Source organism: Euprymna scolopes, chromosome 17 (assembly GCF_053919585.1).
Source record: "Euprymna scolopes isolate OS-2025 chromosome 17, ASM5391958v1, whole genome shotgun sequence".
Taxonomy (NCBI): domain Eukaryota; kingdom Metazoa; phylum Mollusca; class Cephalopoda; order Sepiida; family Sepiolidae; genus Euprymna; species Euprymna scolopes.
Window position 1 is genome coordinate 117,208,555 of NC_136498.1, and position 7,500 is coordinate 117,216,054.

Sequence of the window (7,500 nt, forward strand, 5' to 3'; positions counted from 1 at the left end):
TTGACAGTTGTTTCAACTAGACAAGAGCTTGCTGCGAATGTCCTACGGATAGGGAGCATATGTTGGAGCTCAGTCGAGCACCTACCATAAAATTAATAATAGATCAGAGATAGATTCGCAATGTCTCTTCTTTGAGAAAGAGAAAGTATGGAAGACAAAAGGTCATTACCCACTAGATTTCGAAGTTGGTTTTGTACTTTGTTAAGACAGAAAATGGTGTTCATAAGAGCTCCATCCCAGATGTGGCAATAATACTCCACTTTATGACGTATTTGACTTTTGTATAGATAGAAGATTGCATTGGGAGTGGATTACGTTCTGGAGCAGTAGAATGATCCAACTATTTTTCAATTGATTTTGACAACGGATCTGATATAGATCTTTCATTTCAGGTCAGGGGTAAAGGTCAGTCACAGAAGTTTGTCGAAGTAGGGCGCTTCATCAACTTAGATTAGTCCAGCGTTTTCAACATGACAGGCCTTCGCTTTTTGGCGCCTATTTTAGTGATCGCTGGTTTTAAGCCGGACTTCCGCGAACGAATTTCTGTACTGTGTCTTCTGGGAAGAACGAGTCATATTAACGGAATTATTTGCATCGTATCGGATGGTATTGACAGAATTGTTCGGGATCGTGTCAGCTCGTGTCGACGAAATAGTTCGAGACCATGCTGGGTCGTGCCGACGGCAGTGTTTGGTACCGTGTAGGGTCGTGACTGTCGAGGTTAACGAAAGCATTCAAACTCTTTAGCTATTCCCGATCGATTCGTCAAGGCATTTTACTGTCATACTTGCTCTGCATCCTTGCGTTTGAGTCGCTACTTCTCAAATAAAGGAGCGGGGAGGCAAGTTAAGTTTTTCATAGGATCATTTTGGCAGGCAGCTCGTTAGTTAGAGTGTCCGTATTCGCCGAGGACATCACTATCTTTGTGCCATGCTTCTGAGACCTAGAGATAGTGACAGAGACGCTCAGTCCCATGTGTTTGGGTATACGTCCGGATTCGCTTCTTGGTTTGATATCGATAATAAGCTATTCTGGCAAAGGTAAATATTAATTTGATTTTTTTTTTTATATATATATAGAATTAATGTTTTCTAGTAGGGTCCTTATAATATATAAATATTCATTGATAATCATGAAGTTTATTTTGACAGAGAAAATTGATAATAAGGTTTAAAATACAATTAGATAGTAAGGTTATGGTGTTTAAAAAAACTGGCTTAATTTTCAATTTTCAAGATTTAATTTTAATTTTAACTTTAAATTTGTCCAGTATGAGGGATTAGAGGGTTTAAGAAAAAAAAATTTTTTTGATTAATAAACCAAATTTTTTCATAGGTTACGCGATAAAAGTTTACATTTATTATAGTCTATTAATAACAACCCCATATTAAGTATATATCAGGTTTTATTTGATGTCCAATATAGTAAACGACCACTTTTGTATTTATTATAATTTTGAAATTTAAGTTTTTTAAAAACGAGATTACACGAGATTTTGTAATATATGTGTATGTATCCACTTCCGGTTACATACAGATGAGATTGATTGGCTGAAGAGAGCTTGATACTGGGACCTAAAACGGTTCCCTATTATCAGGCTTGAACTCGACGATATCTAAAATGCTGAATATATATATATATATATATATATATATATATATATATATATATATATATATATATATATACAAAATACACACAAATACACACACACACACACACATATTCAGCAGTTTAGATAAGATAAGCCCTCGGAAAGGATGAAACACTCGTATATGTAGATATTTATAATGATTAGTGCAAATAATTATGTCAGACCCTTTAAAAAAAACTCGTTTCTTATCATTGAGCACTTTCAGTTGAAGTAAAGTCGGTCAATTTAGCTTGCATAATGATTAGATCACCCTGACAGACGTTAAAAACATTTAAAAATAAATGTTTAAATTTCAATAGCATTTCTCGCGGTTAACTGTGGCCGAATAAATTTAATCCTTGCTAATGGAGTCAGAGATGGCTTCGTTGCCCGGTTCGAACTTTTCGACCGGTGTTAATTGTGACACCCTGCACTGGCGATTCCCGAAAGGATGTAACACTGGTGTCTGTAGGTATTTATAATAATACTAGTAAAAACATTATATATATATATATATATATATATATATATATATATATATATATATATATATATATATATATATATATATATATATTGTTATCACACGCTGCAGTGCGACTGCAACAGTCACGACTCCACACGGTACCAAACACTACCGTCGGAACGAACCAGAGCACGATCCCGAACTATTTAGTCGACACCAGCTGACACGATCCCGAACAATTCTGTCAATACCATAGGATACGATGCAAATAATTCCGTTAATATGACCCGACACACTACCAGAGCAACCTCGTTCTTCCCAGAACGATTCTGGTGTCGTCTTTTTGTAGCCATTGGATGAAGACATTTTCACTGTAGTTCGGCCCGTCCAATATTCTGACACACAATTCTTGAGCGCTTCCGTGCATGCGTGTTACAACTAATGTTTTTTCCTAATCGTGCATTCGCTAGGTATGTAGCCAATCCATACGTTGTTTTTTTATTAGTTGTCCTTCCACTGTCGTATCTTCATCGTCTTTTGATTGTTTTTTTCTCTTTGTGTTTTATTGATTTGCTTAAATATGTAGTTTGAGCTTGGGTGCTCCTTGTGTCACTTTATGATATGGAAGTATTCGATTCCTTCTACTTGTCGGCATCTTTCTGAGTCTTACATTTTTTTTTTCATTTTATTTCTTTGAAGATTGTAATGCCGAACCAGCTGCTAACATTACCCTGCTTTTTATTGAAACCAACCGAGAGCTCTTTTTAGCATCCTCGCTGTTCCCTTAAGTGCAATTGCCCGGATCTCTTTTGCACTTGGTTCACCAGGAATATTAGTTAGGTAGCACTTCAGGTTCTTCTTTATAAGCCCTGTAGCACCTATAATAACTGGTATGATTGATATCTCCCTAAGGTTCCAGTTTCTTTTCATATCATACATGAGACCTTGATAATTTGGTCAGTTTATCTCTTTCAGCTCTGTTCAGACCTCCATCATTAGGGGCACTGGCTTCAACCAAGGTTGCTACTCTTTCTGACTTAGTTATGTGTTGGTGAGTATTTAAATAATTTTTTGTGCTTGTTAGGATTTCATTTATTTATTGTGGACTATTATCCTCATCTTTTAGTCGTTGTTTCGCGACGTTTCGACCAACTATTCCTCTTGCCTTCATCAGGAGGTTACCGCGATGGGATAGGAACTCCGAATCACCTCACTGCATCCTCAGCAATTACTGCCCTCCATAGTTGTTGTCATCTCACTACGTTTGGACCAACTAAACCTCTGGCCGGCTTTGGGTAGGATTGAAACCGCTATCTTCAGATAAAGCTTACCTTGAACCGTAGAGATTTAACATTACTATCCACTGGCCGACATGTGGGGAGATGACAACAGCTGTGAAAGGCAGTAATTGCTGAAGATGCAGTTAGGAGATTTGGAGTTCCTATCCCGTCGCGGTTAACCACCTGACGAAGACCAGAGTTGGTCGAAACGTCGTGAAACAACTACTAATAAATATGAGGATAACAGTCCGCAATAAATTAATGAATAAATAATACTCATCATTCCACTTAATTGAATAATATTGTTAGGATTTATTTTGTTGTTATTGTTGTTTACAAGGGAATCACCACTTGTTAAGGCGCGAATGCCACTCGAGGATAATGATTAACGAATGTAAGGTGTTTGTGTAGTAATCGTAAATGGTGTAGATTGGGTGGAATATGCTTACAGATGATTCTTGCAGATTACATCCCGGAAGAGGCTCAGCCTGTGACTCCGGCTCATCACTTTCGTCACTTTGATGGTTGACGATATTGATGCGTGGGTGGATACGTGCCTTATAATTATATTTCTGATCATTATTTTTTTTCAGAATTTATCTAGCCCTTTTTCAAATTCAGGTATAGTTTCACTTTTAAGAACTGATTCAGGTAGCGCATTCCACGTGTCGATAACTCGGCACGGGAAAGAGTACTTCCTCTTGTTGAGTCTTCATTGATACTTGAATAACTTCTTGAAATGTCCTCTCGTCAGACTGTGTTCCCTATCCACAAACATGTTATCATGTTTCCCATTCACTATCTTGTATGTTTCTGTCATGTTCCCTCTTGATGTTCTATAAGGTAACGTAGTGTTTGGTAACGTGTGGGGTCGTGACTGTCGCAGTTGCACTGTTGCGTGTAATAACAATATATACAGGGTGACCCCCCCCCAAAAAAAAACAGAGGACATAATATTTATAAAGGTTGTTTAAATGTATTAGGTTGAAAAAAAGTAGATCTCCATTTTTTTTTTTTTAGGGGTTAAACGCCGCTGGGTCACGTCGTATAAAGTTACCGTTTTAATTAGAAAATTAAGTTTGTAATCGATGAAATTAACGTGAAAAAAGAAAAAAGTGTAAATTGTGGAATTTAGATCTTCATTTTTAGGTATTAAACGACGCTGGATTACATGATAAAAATTTACCGATTTCTGTGTTGCCGTTTCAGGGATGAAATAAAACAAACAAATGAAAGCTTTTCAGTTTTTTTTTCATAAGCGTTGTTGTTGTTGTTTTTGTCGTCGTCGTCGTCGTCGTCGTCGTCGTCGTCGTCGTCGTCGTCGTGGTTGTTGTTGTTGTTGTTGTTGTTGTTGTTGTTGTTGTTGTTGTTGTTGTTGTTGTTGTTGTTGTTGTTGGTTGAAGATTAAAAACAAAACAATTAAAGCAAAACATTTTTCTAGCTACACGAAATTATTTTTCCAGCTTGAAACTTAATGAAATTACCAAATGATATTTGGTGGACGTTTGTTTATTTTTCATGCATAGCATGTAGGGGCAACTAACTCTAAAAAAAAAGTTTTAAAAAAAGATCGCTGTTAGAAATATTAATTCCAAAATAAATTAAATATATCATCAATGTAATCGTTGTTTAAAATTTATTAAATACAATTTTAAATAGAATGCTTAAAATAATTCTCTCGCTAAAAACATTAATTAAGATGCCACTATTTAGTAAAATCGATTTTTCTTAATGTACTATGCAAATAAGGTGATCTCTTAATTGTATATTTTTGCATATATCATACTATATATATAGAAATAAATGAAAGATTAAAGTAAAACACATTTTGTATATATTTCTTAGGTGCCATGAGGAAAAAGAGAAAAAAGAAAAAGAAAAAAAGAAAAATATATTGTATTGTTTAAAAAGAAAATTCCTGATGAAGGTTATATAAGCCGAAAATTTGAAACTTCAAATAAATAAACGTTTGTTTATTTAAAAAAAAAACAGATACGCACGTGGTAGTTCTTTCTAACCTCATATTTTGAATTCCATTTTCTCCGTGCTTCTAAAAGGTGGATTACTACTAAACTACAAATATATATATATATATATATATATATATATATATATATATATATATATATATACAATTGTAAGTATAAATATTAAGTACAAAAATTAAGTGTAAAAATGAAGAAAACCATGGCTACCTTAAAGAATACAATATACATATATAGAAGACTTAGAAAGAAATCAAATAGTCTGCATATCTCCCTCAACTATTTAAAATAAAATAAAAAAAGGTTAAAAAATAAATAAGATATATAAATTACCTCCCTTGGACCCACTAAAACATGGATTATCTCCCCTTAACTGAAAAAAAGAAGGAAAATCAATAAGATAAATTAATTATCTCCCTTGTACCAGCTAAAATTAACAGAAGGCAGACCATAAACCATGCAAAAACAGAACAGTACATATTTACTAAAATGCATTAAATAAAAAATTAAAAAATTAAAAAAATTCATATTAGAATAAAATAAAATATACAGAGATAGGAATAAGCTATAGTTAAATAAAAAATGAACATCATTATAAAAAAAAATAAATACGGGCCTGAATTTTTTTTCCTCAGACAGAAACAACATGGCTGACGAGAGCCTAACATCATTTACGTTTTACCATTAACTGGTCCCCTTTATGTTGGGCTTGAAACTGACGGTACCAATGTTTTTCTGAACTTCTGTACAATTAAATATATATATATATATATATATATATATATATATATATTCATCCATTGCCCTAATCCAATTATTTATTACTTTGACTAGTTGCAGAGCCGTAGATCTTCCCGGTAAAAAAAAATCATATTGTCTTTTGCTAAATAGGTTATTTCGTCTCATATAATCTATGATCTTTTCCCTAATTAAGGTTTCCATAATTTTTACATATTACACTCGTTAGTCTAACAGGTCTATAGTTCAGTGCATCATTCTTACCTCTCTTTTCTAAAATTGCTGTAATTTTAGCAATCTTCCGGTCCATCTGGAGATTTTGCGTCTCAAACGAGCACTCGAACATTATTTTGAATGGGTCTATTAGCTCCTTCTTCATCCTCTTCACTATTCTTAGGTAAATCTTATCCGGTTCTGGAGTTTTATTTTTCTTCATCTTCTCTATGGTGATTCTTAAGTCATTCTGTACTGTTGTTCCTCTTGGGATATTACCTTCTGTTTCATTACGTGAGAGATCACCTGTTTGTGTCCTTGGACACATGGTTGGGGTTTTGCTGATGTAATAGTCAGTCAGCGGAGATCAAGTTGATGAGTTGGCGAGAAACGCGTTAACGAGCTGATGTATGGACGGCATCGTTGGCAGCAGAAGAAGAGAACCAGTGAAAATGTAGAAAGAGACTCAGCGTGCCAAACTCTCACAAGGGAATGCATAAGATGAATAAAGACCAATACCAATACCTCAACAAATTTCTTAGCTGGTTCCTCAGATTATCTACAGGTTACGGCTCAGCAAGAATTTGTTTACATTGGACTTGAAGGCGACTATACTGTAGTCGACCGGTAGATTTAGGGATAGATAGAGTGGGGGAAATTGTTGATAGATGTTGTAAACGTTATGTGACTAACTCTCAAGATAAGGGTAGTAGTTCGAATGAACCAAATAAGCCAAACTAATCGTTGTCAATCCTGTCATAATATTCTTCATCAACCAACAACCCTTATCCTCGAGTAGCTTTTGAATTTGATAATCCTGATTCGTTAATAAAACAAAACAAAAAAAAATACGCAGAAACTACCTACCTTATGACAGAAAGCTGCGCACGGAAGGGCTTGAGTTTAAAACCTGCAAAGGCAACATATAACTTCGTCCGTTGACTTTGAGGTTCTTGGTTAGCAATCGTAAGAAAATCAAAAACAAGTTTAAAATATTATTAGTCAACGACGTGACAAGAATAACTATTGGGACGTCTGGATCCACTGTTTACAACAGGAATGGGAGTGGCTTCCAACGACAACCGGTTCCACAACTAAAATGCAAAAATTATTTGAGGAACAGAGAAAACTCATTCTTATATATATATATATATATATATATATATATATATATATATATATATA

The 7,500-nt window shown here is 34.6% G+C and overlaps 2 long non-coding RNA genes across 3 annotated transcripts in view; both read right to left on the bottom strand.

The window, feature by feature from the left end:
• Positions 1-7,395, bottom strand: part of LOC145296923 (uncharacterized) — an 18,382-nt gene extending 10,987 nt beyond the window's left edge. The window contains exon 1 of the long non-coding RNA XR_013870076.1: positions 7,183-7,395. This is a non-coding gene — a long non-coding RNA (uncharacterized LOC145296923). The remainder of the gene's footprint in view (positions 1-7,182) is intronic.
• LOC145296924 (uncharacterized) overlaps positions 1-7,500 on the bottom strand; it is a 50,184-nt gene that overhangs the window by 30,935 nt on the left and 11,749 nt on the right. The gene's annotated exons all lie outside the window — the stretch shown is intronic.